Raw genomic sequence first — 27789 nt, 5'->3', positions numbered from 1 at the left:
TTGTTATTCTCAACAAGACAAATGTCCGGGTAAACAACACTCAAACTCCTCATGAGCTCTGGTATGGTGAGACTAATACAGTAAAACATTTCAAAATTTTTGGAAGAAAATGTTATATTAAAAATAATGATGAAAATCTTGGCAAGTTTGAACCTAGAGCAGATGAAGGCATTCTCCTTGGTTATTCTCCCCACAACAAAGCATATAAGTGTTATAACAAAAGACTTGGAAGAATTGTTGACAGCATTGATGTAGTGGTTGATGAAGAAGGAAACATTCCTAGGCAAGTGAATTCTGAAGATTTTGAAGATGATGAGGACTATCCTTCAACATCAAATCAGACTTATGATGAAGAAGAAGCTCAAGAGGCACCAGAAGAACAGATAAGGATAGAAGATAAGACTCCATCCAAGTACGTTCAAAAGAATCATCCAAAATCTCAAATTTTGGGGTAGAAAGAGGCAGGTATAAAAACAAGAAGAACAATTGTAGAAGCCTCAAGCTATGTGGCATTGCTCTCCTCCATTGAACCACAAAATGTAAAAGAGGCATGCAAAGATGAATGTTGGGTCAAGGCAATGGATGAAGAACTTGAGCAGATTGAAAAGAATAACACTTGGGAGTTGGTTCCTAAACCAAAAGATAAGAATGTCATAGGGACAAAATGGATATTCAAAAACAACTTGAATGAAAATGGGGAAGTTATTAGAAACAAGGCCAGACTTGTTTGTAAAGGGTATGCTCAACAATAAGGAATAGACTTTGAAGAAACTTTTGCTCCCGTTGCTAGACTTGAGGCCATCCGGATGTTGCTTGCTCTCTCAAGCTTTCAGAAATTCAAAGTATTTCAAATGGATGTGAAATCAACTTTTCTGAATGGAGACTTAGAAGAAGAAGTGTATATTGAACAACTAGATGGGTTCATCCTTGGAAATGATCCAAAACTTGTATGCAGACTTAAGAAGTCTCTCTATGATCTTAAAAAAGCTCCAAGGCTTGGTATTATCGTCTGGACAAATATATTCATCAACAAGGTTTCTTAAAAGGATCAGCAAATAGCAATCTTTATATAAAAATTGAAAATAATAAATTGCTAATACTTGTTGTGTATGTTGATGATATCATCTTTGGCAGCAATGAAGAAGCTATGAGTTAAAACTTTGCCTTGGTGATGCAGAAAGAATTCTAAATGTCCTTGCTTGGAGAACTAACATATTTTGTTGGATTACAAATCCAACAAAATGAAGGCGGTATCTTTTTATCTCAAACCAAGTACCTCAAGCAGATTTTGAAGAAGTATGGCATGGAAGATTCCAAACCAGTATGTACCCCTATGGTTATAGGATGCAGCCTCAGTGCAAATGATGAATTAGTAGCAGTGCATCAACCAACTTATAGATCCATGATTGGAAGTCTGCTCTATTTAACAGGTACCCGACTAGACATCATGCATGCAGTGGGAATGGTTGGAAGATTTCAGGAAAATCCTAAGGAAACCCATCTTCAGGGAGTAAAGAGAATTTTCAAGTATCTTCAAGGAACTCAAAACTATGGCATGTGGTATCCAAGAGATACAGATCTCACTCTTCATGCTTATACAGATGCAAATTGGGCTGGAAGCATGGATGATAGAAAAAGCACAAGTGGTGGTGCATTCTTTATGGGTTCTAGATTAGTATCTTGGTTCAGCAAGAAACAGAGTTCGATTGCTCTATCTACAACTGAAGCAGAATATGTGGCTGCCGCATCTTGTTGCACACAACTCCTTTGGATGATGCAAACTTTGCAGGATTTTCAAATCACTTGTACTCCACCTATCTCCATCTTATGTGATAATACAAGTGCTATCAATATCTCAAAGAATCCTGTCATGCATTCAAAGACTAAGCACATACCGATCAAGTAACATTTTCTCTAGGAACAAGTGTTGGAACAAAAGGTCAAATTGGAATATGTTACCTCTAAGGAACAAGTTACTGATATTCTCACCAAACCACTACCTAGGGAAACTTTTGAATACCTCAGACAGAAGCTAGGAGTAGTTGATGCATCATCTTGCTGTTGAAACTTGTCTATTTCAGAGAAAAATGGGTGTACGCGAGTTTCCTGAGGAGGATCTGCGTACATACGCCGGTTTATGCAGAGACAGATGCATACATGGTAGTTTGAAAGAAAACAGTGGGGAAAAACTCTGGTTGAAGAAAGTCTGATATGGTTCTGACTGAGACCATCTGGCACAGGTTCAGGGGGAGCAGATAAACTTCTGATAATGCATTGTTGGCATTATGTCAGGCGGAAAGAGTCGATAGTGCGGACACAACCAACCTCCCTAGGAGCCTAAGACTCTCTAGTGACAAACAAGACAAACAAGAGCAATCCTTCTCTAAACATGCATTTACTATACGAGAAATCAAGTGTTTAGATCCTACCTGTAGTCCAACGCTGTTGTAGCAATCCAGCCTCACTGATCTGGATGAGCTCCTCCTTCACTTCGAAACCTGCATTCACTAACAATCAAACGATTAAATAGCACTTGATAATCTCATAAAATAAAACATATTTAACACATAGACCAAGGAGTACATGAAACAACTCATAAATAACAAGTTATTGAGAAGAATGGATTCATTTGCATTAATAGGAAACAAAAGGAACAATTACAACCTGAGCCTTGGTGTTGTGCAAGTCCCTCCCAGGGTCCATCAAGAGTTCTCCTTTACTTTGACAAAGCTCACCCACTTCCAAATAGAACAAGCAAAGATGGCAATCTCTCCTCACAAGCTTCTAAATGGGAGTCCTAATTCCAGCAGCATCTACCCTTAGAAATGTTTAGCTTTCAACCTCCTCTCCTTCTGGCCCAATGCCTGTATTTATAGTGCTCAAGAGGAAGTTAATCAGGTCCACCATTAATGGGATAATCCCCTCTTTGGATGGGATAGCTCCCTTATTGATGGGATAAGTTCCTCTTTGGTAGGGATACATGAACCATCTGGAGGCGCTTCATACACGTCAAACATACTTCTAGAAGCCTCTAGAAATGACCACAAGTAACTTTTTTGGAGTGAAACTTGCGCTTTTTGACCTTTACAGGGGTACGCACCTGCCCCTTTACATACAGAGCGTACAAGTACGCAGTTTTTGTGAACATCAGGTGCGTATACACAGGTAAGGCCGAGAGAATCTGCGTACCCAGAGATAAACACATTTACAAAGACTTTCTCTCTTTTTGGAGTTTGACATGGAGAGCAGAGGCATAAGACTTGCCCAGGAGGATAGCATGACCGTTGATAGAGCCATACTAACTGTAAATAGCCATGGTGACATTTTTTAGTGTAACAGATTGCCCCCTAAAGTGCGAAGCCTGTAGTAGATTAGGGTTTTGTATTATCTAGGAAGGGTGAAGCGCTTTATCATTTCAAGGATTATCTCGTGGAGAGCCTGGTCAGAACCTGCAATTTTCAACACAAAATACATGTATAAGATTATATCATCGCTGAGGTAGGCATTCCTATACTCAGATCAAAACTTTAACTAACAGACTAACTACTCTGATACAGGAATGATCTTGCAGTACATCATAATCATAGACTTGCGTAGACACAGTATGGACGCAGCCATCTGTTTATAATTGGTCTACTATATAATGAATACAAAACTCCTCGCAGCCTGGATGGTGGAAACTAGATCCAGGGTCTTCATCTCTACTCCCCGAATTGGTACGATTCTAGCCATGCGAATAAATGAGTTGATGTCGAACATGGTAGAAACCACTTGATTACCAGTCGATGATGTAAACTGTTAACAAGTGTGAGAGAAACCACCAGTAATGTCAATGGTTCTCAAAGTACCCAGTACAATCCATGAGATGTGAATGAATGAGTTGATGTCGAACATTTCACGGAATCCTTCGATCGAAAGTCAATGATGTAAACTGACGTCAAAGGCGAGAAACCTGCCATTGATGCATGCAGACTTCAAGGTACTGACGATTTCTAAGTCATCTCTCTAGATAACGTGTTGATGTCGATAGAAAGCGACCCGTTGCAGGCAAGCCCGCAACACGAAATCATTGTTCAAGTTGAAGAAATGTCTCTGTAAGGACTGACTCAAGGATGGTCAAATGGACGACAAGTATTTTGCAGATGAAAGTTTATTTGCAGAGACCTCTTGAACACATAACGACACGACATATGGTTTGGTTACGATTTGACCCAAAGTTAATACCCGGAAACGGTTGAAGACTTTCAAAGTGGTTTGATCAACTTTTAACGTAAAGGATTTCCCAACCCAGGTGAACGGAAAGTGTCGTGTTCAAGAGCGGTGATAAGGTTCTTCTGTAACAAAGGATAACAAATAGGTTCATTCTTCTCTCTTTTCCCCCACCATTTCTGGCAAGTACCTCTTTATTTTTAACAAGCTTGAGGAGGATAACATATGCTTGATTATAAGCTCATCCTTCGGATGAGTCCAACCTAGTTTTGATTCGAACCCTAGGAAGGAGTGGTTCGTTCCTGTTTGTAATTGAACAGGTCCTTTACTGTGAAATTTTAACGAGCCCAGTATAGGAGAAACTCGGCGTTTTTCAATTTTAGAGAGTCTGAAAAACTTAAGAAGACTCCAGGTTGAACTTTTTCGTAAATTTGTGTCCCCCAAGCCCGAAAAAGTATAAAATAATACCTGGGAGAACCGCTTGATCTTGCGACCAAGGAGTACTTTCATGATTAGTGTCTCTGACCTGAAAAGTAAAAAGCGATCAAGGACACGTCGTTTTATTTCCATATCGAGTTTGAAACGACAAAAACCCGACAATCTTTTCCTGTTTTTACGGTCAGAAAAGAGCTATAAGGGGACCGTCTTTTAATTCCTTTTTAACGAGTGTAAAAGAAGCGCTCGGCAATCTTTTCATGTTTTAGGAGTCAGAAAAGAGCTTAAAAGATGACTCTGATGTTTTGGTTCATGAAAAATGATGATTTTACTCTAAAGTCCTTTTGTCCTGCACAAAAACGACACATTACTCATACCTGTTTAAGATGGGTAAAAATACATTGAAAAATGTCCTTTCATGGTGAAAAATAAACAAACTTAGCATTCATTCATCCAAAAAACCTATAAAAAGACCTTTTACCATGTCATTTTTACCATTTTACTGTTGAGGTTGAGAAAAAGGCTTTTGACAAGAAACTTCCTGTGGATATTGCGGAGAATCCGACCGTCAGAACCGAACGCCGTCTCATCAGGTATTCTACAACATCCTTCTCTTGCTTTCCATCCGTTTAAAATTCATTTTTAAGTTTTTATTTGATTTTTTGGGGGTCTTGGGGTTTCAAGATGCGCCCTTCGGGGTACGCAGGTCATGCACTGCTGACCTGCGTACCCCGATATTTTCTCAATGGGGAAAATACCAGGTGTACGCACCCGGCCTTAAGGGAAGCTGCGTCCAGACGCTCTGTTCCTAAAAGTCGGGGTGCGTACCCCGCAAAACACATTTTGAAACCCTCATTTCTCCAAAATGAACCAAAATTTTAAAATTTTATGGACTCTAACAGATGTTTTATGATGTGCAGGGTACACACCATGCTTGATTGGCGTGAAAGAGAACACGAGGATGTTGATTTGGCCGCAATAGGTCATCAACCTTCCATTGATGCGTTAAAAGCATGCGGACTGTACAAATACTGGGCCATACCTGGCATGAGGGGCCAGGTGCCATTCCTTGAGTGGCTGGTTGAAAGGTGGAACATTCAGGAGCAATGTTTCTACATCGGAGAGCACCAGCTCGAGATAGAGCCCTTTGACATATATTTTCTCACTGGCTTGCCTAACAGGGGCGAGCAACTCTCTCTATTCGGGACTAGGCCGGGTGGCCAATCCCTTGCTAGTCTCCGGCTAGAGTGGTGCAACAATCAAAACCAGGAGAAGGGGATAGAAATCAAGTACATATCCCGACCTGAACTTATGGTGATAGCCTTTACTGTTACCAGACTTTGCGGCGTAGCCGCTTTGCACCATGCCACCGGGTCCCAAATGCGGATGGCTATAGATTGCTTCCAAGGCACCATTTTCAACTGGTGCGATGCTGTGTTGGCCAATATGAAGGGCCAACTAACCAGGGCAAAGAGAGGACAACTGAAGACCTTTGGATATGGGCCTTTAGTCGTGAGCTTTGCCCTAGAGAGAGTTCCAATGCTGATCCCTCAGCATCTTACAGTTCCAGTTGGGGCTCCTCGGGAGCCTAAGTTGACGAGATGGGTTGCGGTAATGGCCCGGCATCCTGACAAGGGAGCAGCAGTTGTTCGATTTCCTGATGGTTACTTTCGCTGGCTAGAGAGCCAGGTCTTTGCTATTCAGGACTTTCCTTATGCCGGAATGGATTTTCGGAATGATCCGGACATGGTTCTTCCACAGGGAGAACAGTGGGACGACAGAGGTATTTCATTTTTCACAAGTTTTTAAATTATGTATATTTTTTTTGTTTTTATATATCGCCTCAAAACTGACAGCACAAATTTTCAAAATGCAGATGTAGGTCCACGGCGTCCAGCCAACCTCCGGGCTTTTGAGAGGAGAGTACCAGCTGTACCAGCACCAGCCCCACAGGATGCGGCCGCAGAGACCTTAGCCGAGCTGGAACAGGATCTAGAGCGTCTGACGGCGGATATACCAGAGACCACCATAGATGACATTCCCATTCGACTTCAGCGCTATGTGGTCGCAGTCCCAGGACCTTTTAGGAGGTTCTTGTGTAGGGTAGCGTGGGCAGTGGTCTCGTATAGAGAGCACCACCAGTGATTGGCTAGTCACTTTTGTAGACACATATGACATTTTTGGTTTTTTGTACTTATCATTTTTGCCGATCATAAGGTGTTTTTCAACCTATGATCGAAGACGATGTATATTTTTGACACACTCCTATCTATATATATATATCATTATTACCGGCTCATCTTGTTTAACATATGTGATGAAATGTTTTTAAATTTACTTGCATGATTATCGTAAATGTCTGTCTAACATTCGAGAAGCAATTGCATCTGCTAATGTATTTAAAGACCTTGGAATATGCTGATATTCAATGTAATCAAATTCACGTTCCAAGAGGCGCACTCTCAAAAACAACCTTAATAACACAGGATTTCTAATGGCATATACTCTATTAAGCTGTAATACAACGAGTTCAGAATCTAACCTCACTATCAAACGTCGAATTCCAAATGAAATAGATTCAGACAATAATTCAACCACTGCACTGTATTCTGCATTGTTGTTCGTCGTTTGACCGAGGCTCACCCCATGCATAGAAACTAACTCGTCAGAGGGCGAATAGATAACCCAAGCTGCGGAAGAGATATTCCGTGTACTATGACAAGCACCATCGGCAAATCCAATGTACGTTTGGAGAGGCGTCGACATCTGCAATATCAAGAGTAAAACCAAGATAAGCCAGAATAACGACGAAAAACACACTTTCTAAGCTAAGCACACTATCTAAACTAACAAACATACTAGCTAGAAAGAAAACCTAACCTAACTAAAATTCTCCATACCCACCATTTAAGCATAATACCTCTTTAGGTAAAGTCCATTTCTGGGTTTACCCAAAGAGTCCCCATCAAAATCTACCAGCTCATAGGCCCCTTTTGCTAGCTTTCGCTTTACAATGTAGGGTCCATGCCACATAGGAACAAATTTTCCAGCACCTAGCTTATCGTTAGCTTAATCATATAATAGCACTAGGTCTCCCTCCGAAAAACTCCGAGGGGTCACATTTCTATCATACTGAGCTTTCATTCGCTTCGCGTGAGTCTCGATTGCCAATGCAGCGTCACGTCGAGTCTCATCTAATTGAGCTAAGTATAATAAACGTTTCTCCTCTTCGGAAGTAGCTGGGAGTAATTCGATAGCCATTTGAAGTGATGGGATTTTGCATTCAATGGGTAACACAGCTTCCAAGCCATAAACTAGCTGGAAAGGAGTGAACCCTGTTGAAGTTTTCACTGAAGTTCGGTATGCCCATAGCGCTGAAAATAACATGTTGTGTCAATTAGACCGATGAATACCAATGATTCGTCGGATCATGATAACCAGAACTTTGTTGATAGACTCAACCAAACCGTTGGCTTGCGGATAATAAGGAGTAGAGCTATCATGGCGCAAACCAAGCTGGCTTGTAAGCTCAGTAATCATGATGTTTCGAAAATGGCTCCCATGGTCAGTGATGATTGCTTGTGGGACACCAAACCTAGTTATAATGTGATTGAATACGAAAACTGCAGCTGTTTTGCCGCTTGCGTCGAATGTAGGCATCGCCTCGGCCCATTTAGTAAAATAATCAACCGCGAGGATGATATACGCATGCCCCCCAGCCGAGTGAGGGTTACAAGTAATAAAATCGATACCCCATTTGGCGAAAGGACCAACGACGATTATAGGATGGAGAGGAGCAGGTGGTGCGCACATCTTGCGATCAAACACTTGACAGTTGTGGCACTTTCGGACCGCAATGATACAATCTTTAAACATGGACGGCCAGAAATAGCCAGCGCGCAACACCTTCTAAGCTGTGGCATACCCAGACATATGACCGCCACATGCTCCAGAGTGACAATCATTCAAAACCCTCTCAGCCTCTTCGTGAGTTAAACAACGTCGAAAAACTAAGTCTGCCCCCCGGCGATAAAGTGTATCTCCAATAATTCGGTATTGCTGGGATTGAAACCGAATTTTTCGACGTTCCGACTTTGAAGCTTCAGGCCGAAAGGTTTGGGTTTGGAGATAGATGATTATATCCCCGTACCACGGATCTAAAGTACTGATAAGAAACAAAGATTCGTCCGCAATGGACTCCTCTGCCACAGTTTCTGTGTCAGCATGCGGGAAATCACACATCAATTCCGCAAAAACTAAGGATTTCTTAGACTTGGACTTCTCGAAGTCCAATTCGAACTCTTGCAGGATAACGATCCATTTAGAGTACTTGCCCCCTAGCAGTTGTTTTTTCAAAATATAAATCATAGGGTTGCAATCCGAAATAACTGTAGTTTTACGAAGAAGAATGTAGTGACAAAAACGCTGGACAGCTTGAACGGCTGCCAGGGCCAATTTCTCCACATGCGAATATTTTAGCTCAGTGGGGTTTAATGTCCTACTAAGATAATATATCACATGTTTCGTTCCGAATTCATCTTCTTGGACTAGCACCATTCCAATAGTGGAATGCGAAGCTGCGAGGTATAAGAAGTAGTCCTGGTTGTAGTTGGGAGGATGCAACAACGGTGCATGGGTCAACGCGTGCTTAAGTGCATCAAAATATTGTTGGGCAATCTCGTCCCAAAAGAATTGAGCGTTCTGTTTCAACAACCGTGTAAAACCTTTAGTGACCTCGGCATAGTTTGGAATGAATCGGCGTAAAAAGTTCGCTTTCCCTTGCAAACTTTGGAGTTGGTGCAAACTCGAAGGAGGAGGCAATTTGATGATAGCTTCGACCTTCGAGGGATCGACGCGAATGCCGGCCTTTGAAACAACAAATCCCAGCAATCGACCCGTTTCTATACAGAAGACACACTTGTGGGGATTCAACCGAATACGATAATGCCTACACCTCATAAACATTGCTCGTAAGTGGACAAGATGATCAGCTCGATGTAAAGAATGAGCAGGCAAATCATCGAGGTACGGTTGCACAATGTGCTTGATGTCATGAAATGCGTAAGACATCGCCCGTTGAAAAGTGGCTCCGGCATTCTTAAGCCCGAAAGGTAATTTGCAGTAAGCAAATGTCCCCCATGGACAAATGAATGCCGTTTTTGGTTGATCGGCAGGTAGAATATTGATTTGATTATAGCCCGAAAAACCATCCATAAAGGAAAACATTTCACTTCCGGCACAATCATCAATGATTTGATCGATATAAGGCGTTGGATAGTTTTCTTTTGGACAAGCTCGATTTATATCCCTATAGTCGATACAGATTCTTATTGTTCCTTGTTTCTTGTTAACCAGAACAATATTCGATACCCAATCTGTTAACGGGATTGGATAAATGAACCCTGCTTTCAACAGCTTCTCGACTTCTGCTTTAATCGCAGCCGCTTTTCTAGGGTGAATCTGACGCAACCGTTGCCGGACGGGTTTAGCGTTCGGGTAGGTCTTTATTTCATGAACAACAATGGCAGGATCGATTCCTGGCATTTCCTCATAAGACCAGGCAAACACATCGCGGAATTCTTGGAATAGGGCCTTGTAAGTTTGAATTTCATCTTTTGTACATGAGGCACCTATATGAATGTTTTCCTCAATTCCGGGCTTCACTGAAATGTCAATGGGAATAGTGCGAGAAATATTCCCTAAATTCAACTCTGAATCAGAATGTTTCGTTGGATTCTGAGCGTCTTTGACATATTCAGCGGTAAAAATAGATGAAAAATCGTTTTGAAAAGCATCATCCTCAGGTAAAAACGAAGATCTATGATGGAGATCTTCCCATGGTAGATCGTCTACACTTAGGATTTCGCGAAGTTGCTCGTCAGATGACACGACTTCGGGAAACGCTATCCGTTCTGAGGTTGATGTGAAAAGTGATTCCTCACTGACCACATTCATTTGGTCGATTTGGGTTGAACGCGAGTTGGTAAAAGACATGACGGCTTCATAAGCAATTTCATATGGACTCAAAGGCATAGCATCACCGAATGAGTCTATCTCAGATTCAGATGGGACAATCCAAGGATCGTCATAAATAATGGTGTCTGATGTAATCATATGAATTGACGCAAATGAAGGGTCTGCGTTGATTGGAGGGAAAGGAAAAGTTCCCAGTAAACTGGAATCTTTAACTAAACCTACGCCAACGTCCCTGTAAGGGATTGTCGTCTTACCGACATGCTGGATACTCTCTGAAGAGGCTGGGTCGGATGAAAAGTATGTCAGCTGATCAATTGTCACGATCTTGCCGTTATGTGGAAACTTTATTACTCTGAAGACCGATGAAACGACCGCTGTCATAGCATATGACCAACTTCGACCCAAAAGAAGGTTGTAGTCTAGAGGGGCGTCAACCACCTCCACATCCAGACTAACGGTTTTCCCTTCTACCCCTATAGGCAATTCCTGTAGAATACCAAACGGACGGAACCCATGGCCATCAAAGGCCTTAAGGATGGTCGGGGATTGGTTCAGCGAAGGAGAACCAAGCGATCTCCAACACTGAATCGACATAATACACGTGGAAGCTCCCTCATCAATTACAGTCCGATGAATAGGCCTGTTTTTTACTATCACTGGAATCTGGAAAGCCATTTGATGGGGAAGGCGCGGTGTACTATTTTCTAGATCGAAGATTATCAGATTCGGGTCCTGAACATCAACAGCTCCGATAGCCGACAAAAGTAATTTTCGTTGTGCTGGGCATGATTGCAGCACTTCTAAAGCCGACATTGCTGAGGGTGAAACAGCTAAGTCCTCAACAATGTTGTAATTCTGGGCCGCTCTCGCATGTGGATTAAAAGCAGACCTTCGAAGTACACCCTTAGCGGGCGGTTTTATTACTAAGTCCGGGTTAGATTTTTCGATCTGTAGTGGATCGGAACCAGGAGCTGAGGTTGATGGATTAGAATGAGAAGATTCTGCTTCCTTACCATCAACAGGATTCTTACTACCATAATCTTGCGATCGAGTCGCAATCCTCACATGAGACATCATCAAAATGGGTTCTTCACTGGCAGTCGAGGAAGAACCTATCATCTTACTCTCCTGCTTTGGAAATGGATCTTTCAACACAGCAGGAGTGGGAGAACCTTTGACGATTTTCACAACCTCGGCCCGATGAGGGCAATCTCTTGTAAAATGATCCTCTTCACAAATAAGACAAGGATATCGAGGTTTGCGCTTTTCGTCATTGGTTTCCGACTTTTCTGTTTTCTCCTTCGGAGCCTTGTCTGCTTTAGCCTTCTTCTTTCCTTTCTTCTTTCCACCGTTTTTTGATTTGGTTGTAGATGACTCTACAGCGTGAATATCGGCGGAAAGTTCAGGAGAAGACTCTCCTGTCAGGGAATCAGGCAAGGTGATTATAGGAGTAGTAGAATTCTTGGAAGACTTCTTCTTGCTCTTTGTGTTCACTGTACCAATCATACCATCAGCGACATGAGATCCCGAAGGAGCAGCAGCGATTTGATTCGATTTTGGAAGATCTGGGATCTTCTCGTGTAACGTACCTGACTGAGTATAAACTAAGTCAAGGTACTGCGCCTGAGCAATGACTTGCTCCTCAGTAACTACTCCGGCCTTAGCTACATCTTCAGTAATCTTCGGTAATAATGATTTAACAAACCATTCAGCTAAGATTTGGTCCGGAATAAAAACTTTCACTAACCTTCTTCGACGTCTCCACTCATGAATGTGATCAGAAATATACGTGGACGTCGATTGTTTTAGTGAAGTTAATAACTCCGTGCCATTATCGTATCTGACCGGCAACTGAAAGTGAGTTAAGAATGAGGTAGCTAACTGGCTAAAATTGTAAAAAGAGGCCCGTGGTAACTCAATGTACCACTTGGCCGCGAGACCAATGAGTGTACGCTGGAAAAGACGTAAGCGGATCGAATCATCCGAGATAGAATTTGAAGCACACTAGAGGTGGTAAGTCATCACATGATTGGACGGATCCTCTCCAGACTTACCTTCGAACTTGGGTATATCACTGGGCAACTTATTTGGCATTGGCGGCCAGAACAGAAGATATTGAATTGGATCATTCGTTAGGCGCGTCAAGTCTGGTAAATCCAAAGTTGCGATAAACGGTAATTGCCGGTTAGGATCTCTAAAATTCTGGGTCACAAGACCAGTCCCAGGAGGAGGATATCCAGGATAACTAGGAACAGGAATCGCATTAGGGATATTATATCCTCCTGGAAAACCAGGATTAACCGGACCGTACTGGGGTTGTTGAGGTTGTTGATAAGTGTACCCAGGATACGGTTGATACTGGTAAACCGGCTGCTGGACAGCTTGCCCATATTGGTACTGTCCCTGGTACGGTTGATGAACAAATTGAGGTTGAGTAGTGACAACCGTACTTATACCAGGCTGACCTATAGGCATCTGGACTGTGGTTTGAATCGTAGATCCAGACAACGGTAAAGATGTCTGAGGAGTGGTTGCAGAGACAGTAGAAACTGGAGCTGTCGATACTCCAGAAGTAAATGCGGCAGATGTTGCGGTAGTCGCAGCAGCCGTTTGAGATGGAGTACTAGGAGCAATTGGCGGCTGAGTAACTACCAAAGTTACAGAAGTTTGAACATTTGACTGGACAGGTTGCGGTTGCTGGGGTGGACCAGAAACTACGGGTTGTCCAGTTTGAGGTACTAACTGTATACTTGGTTGCAACACCTGTTGACCCTGTCACAGATCCCACACTATCATTCCAGGGTATTGACCCGTAACAGGTTGAGGATACTGGGATCCGTAACCGGATTGAGGATAGGATTGATAACTGAAAGGCACAGTTCCCATACCTTGAACATATGACTGACCTTGAGGTGGTTGATAACCTTGACTCGAGTATTGACCTTGAGGTTGATAATCTTGGGGTAAATACGGATACTGGGGTTGACCTTGACCTTGGGGTTGATACCCTTGAGGTTGATACCCTTGGGGTTGATACCCTTGAGGTAAATATTGATACTGAGGTTGACCCTGGGGTACATATTGAGGCTGGGGTTGACCTTGAGGCATGTATTGCACCATAGGTACATACTGACTTTGAGGCTGCCCCCCAGACACAATTTGTGTACCTTGAGGTTGCCCCCCAGGCGTTAACTGAGGCTGCCCCCCAGGCGGTAATTGACCACCTTGAGGTTGAGAAACGGGAACTGAACCTGACATCATGTAAATGTCCCCTACACCCAACGGTTTATTACCATTGTTTCCAGCTAATAACCCATGATCGACGGGTTGAGGAGATGCCCCCGCAAAGATACCAGAAAGTGACTGATACCCGGTGGGAACAGAAGGACCGCCGTGTAAGAAAGATTCAGGAGATTGAGTGAACACGGACGACTGACCAGACATATTTACAGGAGTATAAATACCTCCAGGTGGAAAAGGAGTACGAGGTGTAGAAAAACCTATCCCTGAGTTGTCTAAATAATTGGTTAACGAAAGGTACCAAGTAGTACTTCTAGGAGGACTGTAAAAGATAGATTCACGCTCCCTGAGCTCAATAGTTAGTTGATCTTCAAGGTTAGAGACGCCTATTTCTTCCTCTGGAGCAAGTTCTTCAATAGCAATCAAACCAGTAGGAAGATTTTCGGTGATAACTCATTCTACTCTTGGTGAATCTGGAACACTAGAAGTTGGAGTAACAGGTTCAGATATTTCAGGTTCTTCGCCTATATCACTAGTAGATGAAAAACTACCAGCAAGCTCGGAAACTGTAACAGCTTCGGGATTATAACCTGTCTCTAGACTTTGGTAATCTAGATGGACTACCAAGGAAGATTCTCCTTCTTCAGGTGAACCTACTCTACTGCCACTAGGAGGAGTTACAAGGACCTTCAATCCTTCGTACTGACCCGGGACGTCTTCAGGAGATCCACCCCGCGATCTACGGAGTTTCCTCAACAAATCTGTTCCGGTAACAATCTCAGGTGACTTGCCCCGAAGTCTACGGGACTGTCTCGGTAATTCCGCCACAGCTAAAAACTTTTAACTACTACACATGAAAACAAAGTAAAATCTCAAATCAAACCACCTAAAGTCACTAAAGAACCAAACAAATTTGAATCACACGCCTAAAGAATCTAGGGCGTCAAACCAAGCACAAACAGTAGCCTTCTAGACCGAAAACGCTAGTTGGAGATGAAACCCAACATTGCTGGATTCAGTACAGAAGTGGCGGGTGGAACAGTTACCCCGGCAACCTGCTTAATGAATAGACCGGCACAAGTTCCTCCACTTTAACCGTCTCGAGTGAAGTGAACCCCCCGGAAAATCCAAGTGAGTCTAGCCGACGTCTGCTCCAGGTACAGTGGGATCTTCCCTCCACCGTCACCTCGGTAGAATCCTAAAGATACTGGTCACTAAGGTTACCAACCGCAACAAATGCATCTGGGGGAACAGTCTACACTCCGACAGCACGCAAGGGCAGAGTATCAAGCTCAATCCCCTTGCCGGTTCCTTGAAAATAATCCAAGGTTTACCGATAAGTGACCCCTGGCTCCTCGACAATGGTTAATCCGAGGTTTACCGTTTGTAATACGTGCGTGTCTGGCGTCGTTCCCAACGAGGGAGGATTGATCCCCTCACTGGTTCGGACACGAGCTCGTGCTTCTCCTTTAAGAGGAGCTTTCCCAGAGTACAAATGAGACAATTGGATTTATTCTATCACAAGATAAGCTACTTGTTTGGTTTTTTTGTCTTGGAGAGTTAATTACTCTCCTACTCCAAGACACTAGCCTGATCTAAATTGGTGTTTTAGAGCCCTAGTAAATAAAAGTTACTACGTTGATTTTACTTTAAGCGTTAATTTTATGGTTTTTCTTAAAGACAAAAGGTAGCGGAAATGAAACCAATGGTGTGTAGACTCGACTCAAACCACTACAAAGATGCACCTAAGATGATTTACGCTACTTTTCTCTTTCAATGAAACTCCTAACTAAGAGAGTTGGAAAATGCAAATTTTATAGAAAACAACTTTCTTAGTAAAGACAATCAAAGAAACAATTCTCTTTATCTTTCCAAGCATACAAACATGACCACCCCTTACGTGCACGAAAATTTCTTTTTCTTTCAAAATACCCCAAAGCTACTCGAAACAAAACTTTTCAAAGGAGATGTTTTTGTATTTTTCTTATTTAATAAAGCATAAAAATCTATTTTAACGAAAATCAATCTCAAAATCTATAAAAGCTATGAAAAAATTGACTCACAAGCAAAGCAAAAAGAAATTTACTCTAAAGCAAACCTAACGAGGCAAAAGCCTACAAGGATGATTCTAGGTTGTTTTACTTGACCGCAATCAAGCCAAGGACCAGCTAATGCAGAATCAAAAGACCAGTCAAAACAAAACTCAAATCTTTTTGTTCTTTTTGTAAAATGGAATTCAATACTCAATCAACAAGCACTTCGAAATTCGCCAAAGAGACAACTCAAAGGTAAATTGCTCTCACAGGTAGACTTTATGACAGGTCCGACTCCTAAGAAGGCTGACAAAACCAGAGAGATCTAAGGCTTGACAACTTCTACCGCCAAAGTCACTACAGGACCTACTCAAAAATCAAACCCTAGGGCTTAAACTTCTATGAAATCCACTAAAACACTCAATGCTACCGAAACAAGTTCAGGTGAAGATCTTTGACAAGAGACTAATGGATCTGGGCAGTAAAAACTAAGAAAAAGCAAAATCTAAGAGGAAGAATGTAAAAAATGGAAATTTCTTAATTTTTAGCAGGGTACGCAGGCAACCTGTTAAGATAGGTGCGGGCCCGCTCTGTGCACACAGCAACAGTGCGTATAGGTACACACTGTGCAATACTCAGAGGGTGCGTACTACTGAAAAAACCAAGAAAAACTAAATTCAATCTAACCCTAAGCTAACCCACCCAAATACAAAGTCACAGAGCCAAAAACCAGAAAATAAATGACTTTTCTCAGATCAAAGTTGCATACAAAGGAAAAAACTTTCTCATCAATGGAATCCCCAGTGGAGTCGCCATTTTGTCAGGCGGAAAGAGTCGATAGTGCGGACACAACCAACCTCCCTAGGAGCCTAAGACTCTCTAGTGACAAACAAGACAAACAAGAGCAATCCTTCTCTAAACATGCATTTACTATACGAGAAATCAAGTGTTTAGATCCTACCTGTAGTCCAACGCTGTTGTAGCAATCCAGCCTCACTAATCCGGATGAGCTCCTCCTTCACTTCGAAACCTGCATTCACTAACAATCAAACGATTAAATAGCACTTGATAATCTCATAAAATAAAACATATTTAACACATAGACCAAGGAGTACATGAAACAACTCATAAATAACAAGTTATTGAGAAGAATGGACTCATTTGCATTAATAGGAAACAAAAGGAACAATTACAACCTGAGCCTTGGTGTTGTGCAAGTCCCTCCCAGGGTCCATCAAGAGTTCTCCTTTACTTTGACAAAGCTCACCCACTTCCAAATAGAACAAGCAAAGATGGCAATCTCTCCTCACAAGCTTCTAAATGGGAGTCCTAATTCCAGCAGCATCTACCCTTAGAAATGTTTAGCTTTCAACCTCCTCTCCTTCTGGCCCAATGCCTGTATTTATAGTGCTCAAGAGGAAGTTAATCAGGTCCACCATTAATGGGATAATCCCCTCTTTGGATGGGATAGCTCCCTTATTGATGGGATAAGTTCCTCTTTGGTAGGGATACATGAACCATCTGGAGGCGCTTCATACACGTCAAACTAGAAATGACCACAAGTAACTTTTTTGGAGTGAAACTTGCGCTTTTTGACCTTTACAGGGGTACGCACCTGCCCCTTTACATACAGAGCGTACAAGTACGCAATTTTTGTGAACATCAGGTGCGTATACGCAGGTAAGGCCGAGAGAATCTGCGTACCCAGAGATAAACACATTTACAAAGACTTTCTCTCTTTTTGGAGTTTGACATGGAGAGCAGAGGCATAAGACTTGCCCAGGAGGATAGCATGACCGTTGATAGAGCCATACTAACTGTAAATAGCCATGGTGACATTTTTTAGTGTAACACATTACATTAGAAGCTCTTGGTTCAAGTTCACAGTTGTTGATCTCAGGTGGAACAAATGCAGAACATAAGGAAAACATGGTTGCTGATCTGAATAGTGATTGACAGATGCTTCTGATGTCAGTTATTGGTGACTTTCATAAGTCTTGCTCTAGATATTTCGTCTCTATGTCATGTATCTCTTTTATGATGTCAAGGTCATGTAACGGCCTATTTTGGTTTCCCCACTATGCCTAGGATGAATGATGTAATGTACTTGGTTGTCAAATGTAAATTTCTGATGTATCCCCACTTGGTTGGGTGGATGATCCCCACTTGGTTGGGTGATGGATGTATGTATAGAGTCTTTTGGTGATAGGAAGGTCTTTTATGATATATAAGTCATGGTTCTTCTTGAAGAACATCTTTTTTGCAGAGCTTGCCTACAGTCAGGGGGAGCATGGTCAGCACAGCAGAGTAGAGATTTCAGCATGTACTCAGGGGGAGCACAACCCTTTGCCCTCGACGACAAAGGGGGAGAATGAAGTTGAGGATCTTGGGGTTGCCATCAAGTTCAAAGGGGGAGATTCTTGGCATTATGGCATATGTTTGGAGCTATGGCACAGGTGTTGTCCTTGATGGCAACTCACTCTGGTGACAGATCTCAGTTCAGGCTTTCAGAATGAAGGAAAAGATATATAAATAGGTTCACCTAGGCTAAGACGTGTATACACGTGGGTTATATGTTACAAAAGCGCGTATGCGTATACACGCACTTTCACGCAAGGAAAAGCACGTACATGTTGGAGAACTTACTTTTGGTCCGTGGTATTTAGTCCTTGGTAATTGAACCTATGGTTTTGGGCCATGGTATCTCGTAAGAAGTGTTGATCCCAAGTATTGGGTCCATGGTATTGTTTTGTTATGGTTTTGGACCGTGGTATTGTGAAAGGCCTAAGACTATAAAAAAGAAAGGAGATCATTTGGCAAAGGATCATCTGAATTAATTGAATATATGATAAAGTGCTAGATCTGGAATATTGGTGATTAGGTTATGGTGCAGATCTGGATCTGAATGAAGGAGGAACCTGAGCGCAAAGAGAAGGATAAGTTCTATTGATGGGTCATAATCTTAAGGCTTGAATAATAGTATCTTTGTATGATTTTGATCCATTATATGTGGTGCATGATTGATCTATAAATCTGGTAATCTGGGTTAATTAATGTCTGAATATTTGAAAGAGTGAATTATCCTTTATAGATCTGTACGCAGGTTCAGTGAGGCGAAGGTGTGTATACACATCGGTTCTGTGAGTAAAAACAGCGTATACGCAGGTTGGCTTAAACACAGAAGCGTATGCACGCAGGTTTTTGGTTATTGAAGTAGCGTACATCTCTTGAGTTGTGTTCTAGTTGCTTCTGTTTATTGCTGCAGTGTTCTAGGTTCAGAATTTGGTGTGTGGTTACTGTTACTGTGGTTTTCATACAGCTGTCAGAGAAGTGTCTACTTGATTCAGTTCTAATTGGCGAAAAGGAGATTGTTTGATGCATAAATTCTTGATGATTGATTGATGTTCATGGATCCAGTCTGACAATTTATGAAACGTGGTCCCTGGAAGAAAGAGAAGGTTGTAGCCTTCTGTAGGCCAGCACCTACGTACTAGTATCTTGGCTAGTGCAAGAGCTAAGGGGGTTGTAACTCCCTTTCAGGAGAAGCTGGACAAAGAGAGAGGGTTGTAGCTCTCTGCAGGTTGTAGGTTGCGTACAGGTAAAGGACTGCACCAGTATAGAATCATTGTAAAAAGAAGTTTCTAATTAAAAAGAAGATAGAGACGAATTGCAGGAGGTGGTTTTCGCCCACATTGGGTTTCCACCTTATATCTTGTGTTCTTGTGTGTGATTGTCTTCTACCCTGTTTCATTGTTTCTGGTTAGTATTTATTTGATTCTGATACACAGATTAATGATCAACATCTGTAAGATAAAGTAAATTATAAGTTTGCATGGTATACGCGGGTTTCCTTATACGTAGTTGTGTATATACGCGGTTTTCACTAACTGAAGTAGCGTATATTATCTGGATTTGAAAAAGGAAATAATTGACTTGATAATACTGATTCACCCCCCTCTCAGTATTATTTCCAACAATCTACCTCTAGCTTGTAGAGATTCTTTACTCAAATCCCAATTTTCTTCATCTGTCCAGTGCCGATATGCCTCAGGAATACCTTTCCTTTACTAAAGACTACATCATAGCCTTTATCTTCTAGCATAGCAATGGATACAAGATTCGTCTTTAGACCTAGTACATACTTTACATCAGTCAGGGTGGGAGGAGCTCCATGCTCCCTCTGAAACACAACCGTACCTTCGCCTGAAACACAGTGCTTTCCATCATCGCCCATCTCGATTTGCATCTAGAGATCCTTCTCCTCCAAGGTACTGAAAAGATTCTTGTCACCTGACGTGTGGAATGAAGCTCCATTGTTCAGGTACCAAACACATCCCACCATGGATGAAACCATGCATGCGATAAGAGAGAAATCCAACTCAAACTGTGAGGCCAGTGCCTCACCATCAGATCCCTTCGAGGATCCCTTCTTGGAATTCTTCTATGGAAAATTCGTAGCATAATGGCCCACTTCATGACAATGAAAGCATCACACTTTTGATTTTTCAAACTACTTCCCACCATGGGAAGAACTAGATTTGGAATGAGACGCCTTCCCTTCCCCTTCCTCACCTTACTTGCCAAGGTTAGATTTTCCTCATCATCTTGCTTTGATGAGGATCCATCTCTGGTGCTTCTTCTTATCTGCTCCTACATCAGATCCGACCAAATTCATTCCCAATCTGGCATTTTTTCTCTTCCATTTACCAAGCCTTGGTAGCTATGCCAGCTCTTAGGAAGACTGATGAGTGCAAGACTAACCATGTCATCATCGGCTATCATGATCCCTACACTTCCAAGATCATCCCTGCAGGTGGTGATCTTGTTCAGATATGTAGAGATCGTGTCGCCCTTTTCACACTTGATTTTCCGAAGATTTTCTTTCAACGCCAGCTTCCTCTGATCATTGTTGTTTTGATATAGATCTTTCATTGTTTTCCGCATTGAAAACAGTGTTTCCTTCCCATGGAGACTTGAGACTATGTGGTCTCGAACTCCCTCCAAAAGGATTCTCCTTGCTCTAGCCACACATTTCTTCCATTCTGCTAATTTTGTAGCATTAGCCATTGCCAGCTTGGGGACTTCTTGATCAATGAAGTCCTTTAGACCGTTACCCTCTAATATTGCTTCCATGCGATCCTTCCAGGCTATATAATTCGATCTGCCATCAAGGGCATACTCGAGTCTTAAATCGTTGAACGCCATTGGTGAAATTGAGATGTGATAAGAACTTGATTTCTATATTCAGGAACCTCAAAATTCGAACTTCTCCTTTCTTGTATATTGTTCTCTCCTTTGATCACCTTTGCTCCGATACCATGTAGAAATACCCACTGTAGATCAACAGATTATGCAATATAATAAAGCAAAATACAAGGTCTACTTCTACAACAAACTTGCGGAAGCTTAATCGAATATGAGCAAGACCAAATAGAACACATATAACAGATGAAGAAGAAACAATCACGCATGAACACAGAAGAATACTCTGGGGAAAGCCTCAACTAAAAGCCCCGATATCTGTATTATCATACAAGTGGAAATATGTTCAGATTACACAAAGAATCATCTCACAAGCTATCCTTCTCTCTGCACAATCAAAACAATACAACTCACAGGCTGAATAGACACAAGATATGCCTTCCCTCAGCCCTCCAAGCCTCTTATTTACTTGCACAGTTTTCCTTGGGGTCCAATGCTGCCACCTGTGTGAATTTTCCTCATCACACACTCACCAAACCCAAAAGTAACTGCGCAATCTCCAAGGAATTAATTCCTTCTACATGCGAGATATATCCACCATGGAATATTCCTGCAACTGATAGTACACTGTCCCATCATCTGATCTCAATTGGATCTCTGTATGAACTGACATGCATGAGTTATTTATGATATAATATTCAGTTGTCTGAAGTGCAGCAGTTACATGCATGCATGCATTAACTAACTGAACTCACAATTAATTCAACAAACTACTTGAACTAATCTAACTGGACTTAACTCAGTTAATTGAGCTAACTAATTACAAATCATCCTTATCTCCTCAACTAAGGGATAAATTCCTCAATTAATGGGATAACTGTTGCATGTCCTCACATAGACTTCATGTTTGATTTTCTACAACTAATTAACTGAAGATGAATTAATTAATTCTTTTACAAACAACTGCTAATATCAAATTCGAATTTTACTTCTCTATTTTAGTTAAGGGACTAACTAAAATAGGAAGGTGTCTCGAAATTCTATTTATAGTAGTGCTAATTTTAGCACTTCTATTTTTAGCATTTCTTGTTGCTATTTTTAACACTCCATCTCAACAAGAAAGGGATTATCAGTAACCCCAACCCTGTCTCTGTGGAACTCGAACTTGCATTTTGACAATGCCTTCATCAAAATATCTGCATCATGTTCCTCGGTCAAAACATACAGCAACAACATGATCCTCTTGACCACACAGTCTCAAAGATGGTGATACCAGATATCAATGTGCTTCGACCTATCATGAAAAACTGGATTCTCAAAGAGTTTGATACAACTCTGATTGTTGCAGTAGATCACAGTTGGATCCATCCTTAGACCAAACAATCCCACTAGAATCTTCCATATCCAAATGGCCTCACATGCATCCTGACTAGCAACCATGTATTCAGCCTCTGCTGAGATAAGTGCAACTGAGAGGAGAGAAAAGTACAAGCAGATTGCAGGAAAGCAGTGGCAAATACAAACAGAGAGCTGATATGAAGAGGAGAGAAAAATAATTCCAAATGGGAGATCTAGTGATGCTATCCTTCAGAAAATAAAGATTTCTTGTTGGAACTTACAATAAACTAAAGACAAAAAAGATAGGTCCATGCAGAATTGTGAGGAAGTTTTCAACTAATGCTTATGAAATTGAATTGCCAGAAGGGATTGGAATGTCACTTATCTTCAATGTTGCAGATTTGTATCCATACAAGATTAGTTTATTGGTTTACATCTTCTAAAAATTTATTCTTTAACCAATAGAAAATTATAGATAATCTAGATTTGATCGTTTGAGAGTATATAATTATGGATAATCTAGATTTGATGAGAGTAGTATTAGTTATGTAGACAATCTAATAAGAGAAACAATTTTTTAGTTTTTCTAAGTTCACAAATTCTCAAAATATTTTGATTACTGAGATTTATAACATTTAATTTATAATAGTACGCTAATTAACTTCAGATTGTTTGAAATATAAGCATATATTCTAATCACATGCACCGCCGGGCCTCTCGCATTGTGTGAGAAAAATGGACCGGCACCACAGCTTGGGATTTGAAAACGAGCAGATTTATTTCGGTCAAACACAGCGAATATATTAAAACTGAAATGCTGTCCACCAGCGAGCCACAGCTTAAGCGCACAACTTTTCATCCACAAAACAATTGTGTTAAACCAAATGTCTTGTGTCGTTGAATAATGGTTAGCGAAAAGCAGTCAGAATTCAATGAACATTTTAACGACCGAAAAACAAAAGGACTTGTAATGTGATCACTTTTCAACGGGATCAAATATTATTATTATTATTCAGGAGACTATAACCTTCAGGCTCCACCTCATATATCCATAGTCTACTGACGTAGCGTTTCAGACAATACGATTAAAGAGGAGACGGCAATAAACATATAAAATTACTGTGAGCAGCTTTAAATGTGGGGTCGAAGAAATGGTTCAGATTTCCATGTATGTTGACTTTGTGCGTTCAGGAAATGGTGCGTTACAATGACAGCGCTGCAGGCACCGATTTCGCAACTTACGGTGTTTACCAATAACATTCCTCCAATTTGTCTTTTTTATCATATTATATTGATAACTATAGTCTGGTGTTTTGGCCAACGTGGATATGTCAACTTTATGTAAAATATTTGTGTTAAAAGTCATGGTGTTTTTAATGAAAGGCGGCAATATTCAGTAGGTTACTGATCATGGTCATCGTCTATTTATTGTTATTTATCAATATTTTGAGAGATTATCAACGTCCTTTATTTATATATATATATATATATATATAAACTTAAAATAATGAAGGGATGGTTTGCAAAGTGACAATTTCTATTTCTATTAAATAGTTATAGTTTAGTTTGAATATATTTTATAATCTAAAAAATAAAGTTTTAATCATTTAAAATATATATATTTATTTATTTATTTATTTTTTATTTTATTGTCGTGGTACTCTATGCAAACATGTGGAAGGGGAGGGGGACTCGTTCTTCGTCATCGTGTTGTTCGATAGGGGAAGGGGTCATCTTGTCCTTCACTTGGCAATTTTAATTAGATATCCATGCAATAACTAACACACACATCAATCTACCCACTACTCAAATGCAGCCACAAAGGGAAGGGGAATTAAGCAAGTTAGGTTGGCAATGTAGGTGGCATCGAGACAAGTCATTATTGTTCCTGAGTAGGAAAGGGGGCAACTTGCCACCCCATGTTTTCATTTTTTTTCTCTATGTTCTTGTTTCCTTAATTCGGGAGGGGAAGGCTTAGGGCTCCTCACTTGGCCTTCCTTGTGCACAAGTCATATGTTATGAACTCTATTGTTTCTTTGTCGATGGGCGCTATAAAAGAAAGCTAGACTCAAAGGGTTTTCCTTTTTGTGATGGTTACTAGCTCGTGGCAAATAGTGGACAGTGGAGGACCTCGACTCTATGCTCTGTGGTTGTGGCATAATTCACATATCTAAGGCGCTTGATTTCACGTGACTCTTTATCAATATCAACTTTTTATGTTTAATAGAAAGTGGATTTGAAAGTATTGTCACACTCATCTTTCCTAGTTACATTGTTTCTCCTCTCTTCACTCTCTTGTATTTCATGATATTTTATGTCCTTGTCTATCTACACCCCCGTTTAGCTACACAAAAGGGTGTTGGGCCTCTGTCTCCTTTACCTAGTCTCCAACCTGAAACTTTTACAACTAGTTCAACTCAATCCTTCACTATGCCCGCATTCCCTGCACTTGGACTTACTGTTTCTTTCATCACCCACAAACTATGTTTTTGGTTGACATCCTCCTAAATTTTTGAATAGTCTTACTTTCCCATGGGAGGTTTACCTTGGTTTAGGCATTATCAACACCCTTCTTTTGTCATAGTTTCTTGCTAGCCCCTTTCATTAATCATGCCTTGCTAGTGAATGAGAAGCAAGTTAGGATCCTCGAGTAGAGGCGAAGGGAGCCTATGAGATTTCTTCAGGGTTCATGCTGCTACATAGAAATTTCATGATCACACCCCTAAGCACATTTAGCATGCGTTGAACTAGGATGTTATTGTAGCCATGCATGAAAGAAATGAGAAAACTAATGAGGAAATCCTTTCCTCAATGGTTGAGTGTCTTCGACATTCAACCAACACCCATAGTCGACAAAACCAATACCTTTATACTATAGAACTACATTGGCACATTAAAAATCTTATCGATAAAGCTCTCAAGGACAAAGATGACACTAAACGAAAGCTCTCTCTTCAGCTCAATGCTACTCAAGAATAGAACTAAACAATCTCTCTCAAGCATAGGGACATGCCTCTGTAGCTAGCACAAATTGACACCCTCTTCTCAAAATCCAAACGCCATGCTTCCCTAGGAACACTAACAACACCAATTGATGTGTCAACTTCTACCTAACTATTTCATGGATTTTTTCTTTACAATAGCACTCTTACTTAGGTATGTAGCCTTATAGTACTCAAGGCACTGAAGTAGTCTAAATTCCATTTTGATGATCTTATGTTTATGTATATACATGCTAGTACTAGGAAAAATGCAGACTTGCTATAGTTACTGATTTTTTAGTATTGTATCAAATTTTGGACAAAAAATCTATTTTTTTGCCACTGCTCTGGTTTATCCAATGACAAACCACAACAAAAAAACTCATGATGTAGATGTTATATCTTGAATAATCAAGAAATTCTGAAGCTTACAAAAAAATTTATTTAAAAGTTTAAAAAAATTATTTAATCACATATATTTATAACATTAAAAAAATTTAAATGACTAATAAAAATTATTACTTCATATTTTGATGTAAAAAGTCAAAATGAGTCAAATAGATGTTTTATGTATTTAATAGTATAACAATAATAAATTAATTTTAAAGGGTGGTGTCTAATTGTCATACATTTTGGAGCTTTTGGATGGAATTGGGCTATTTGTTTTTTGGTCAGATCTTGTTCTTTAATGTTTAGAATGGATTTTTTATTGAATATATGGATTCAACATCCCCTTGGGAATTATTGTGGAGAGTTCACAAATCAAACTCGTAATCCCATCAAACCATTTCCATATTCTAAGTAAATTAGACCGAAAAACCTTCCAAAACATATAGCAGATAGACTATGACATTTTATTTTATTATTTTTTAGGTTACATTTATGGAGAATTTGAACTAGTCCTCTATAACAAGGAGTGCCTTAACAATGTACCCGTTCACAATCAATCCTAAATTCAATAGACTAAAATTATAACCAACTTAAACATCAAATTTATATTATAATTTTTAAGAAAAAAATCATACCTTTCATCATTAAATTTACTTAAACTATATTAATAATATAATTTCACTTTAGTCCCGAGGGTGCAGTTTAATTGGTGATCATCACGATATGAAGTATTATGTAACTAAAGAGATCTAAGGTTCAGATCCCCTAGAGTAGCCTGGTCTATGTAGAGGAAGGGTGGTCATAGGCCCCAAACATATAATGGTAGCGATTGGAATCAACTTTGTGTCGCACAAGTACGAGACTAACCCAAATGCCTATTCCTTTGGCTACAAAAGGAAAATCACTTTAAAGTCATTGTAAACTTATATATATTAATAATTTTCAAGTTATAAAAATAATCAATAAAATAAAAATAAACTTTTATTATTATATATTTTATTATATTGTTTCATGATTTAATATAATATAATAAAAATATTATAAGATAAAGAGAAAATTTTAGTAAATTAGTGTTTATTTTGGATTTTTACACTGATAGGTGCCAATATGGAAGAGATGGTGTAATGTCTTGTTATTCTATGTTATGTCAAAAAGTTACTTACCAAATTAAAATAAAATAATATAAAATTCGAAAATTAAAATTAAAAAATTATAACAAACTAATGCTTATAAATATTGTTATGATTCCTTGCTAGGGGTGATTTTCCAAGGGAATGTCAGTACGGGGGCTCGTGTTTTCCAACTGGATGATTTGACAAGAAGTAATGAAGAGGGTGGTGTGGGCACCCCATGCATGCATTAACATGCAAGCCTTTAACTTTAGCATGGAACTCGACTTTTGGAGGCAAAAAGTATTGTACAAAAGGTTGAAGATGAAAAGAACTAGGAGGAAAAAGACAACCTCCCTGAATGCAAGAGCTCCTCCCAGTTCGAAGTGTATTTGAATGGATGAGCACAATTGTTGGTTTGCAATGTGGTGGGATTTAGATTGGTGGCTAGCCATGGAAGAGTTGTTTTCTCTGCGCATCTTCAACCTAAGACTGATTTTAGGGTGGTTCATCTACAGGAGGACACTTTTTGTTCCATGATTGGAGATAACAGGACAGAAAGCATGGAATACAGGAAAGGAGACATTGATAGCTATAAGCTCTAGAATGCACATCTCAAGTTGTTAGCAGTGAGTAGACTAGATGGTTGTACCCATCTCTAGAAGGACTACAACAATTCTGTAACTCTATACGCTATTTTTCCTGTTTATTTTAGGCATTGCAGTGTGGTGGAGGTTGGGTTGCAATAATTTAACTTATTGTTAGGAAGTTTTGTTATGTGTAGGGCTTTATATTTAATTGGGTTTTCTTATTCTCAAAGACCCTATAATTTGGGTGTTTCACCTTAGCCTATGCATGGTTTTTGGAGTTTAGGAC

The sequence above is a fragment of the Pinus tabuliformis genome, chromosome 4_2 (assembly GCF_031772625.1).
Source record: "Pinus tabuliformis cultivar Carrire ecotype Pingquan chromosome 4_2, CPIR1, whole genome shotgun sequence".
Classification (NCBI taxonomy): Eukaryota; Viridiplantae; Streptophyta; class Pinopsida; order Pinales; family Pinaceae; genus Pinus; species Pinus tabuliformis.
This window is presented reverse-complemented; position numbering follows the sequence as displayed.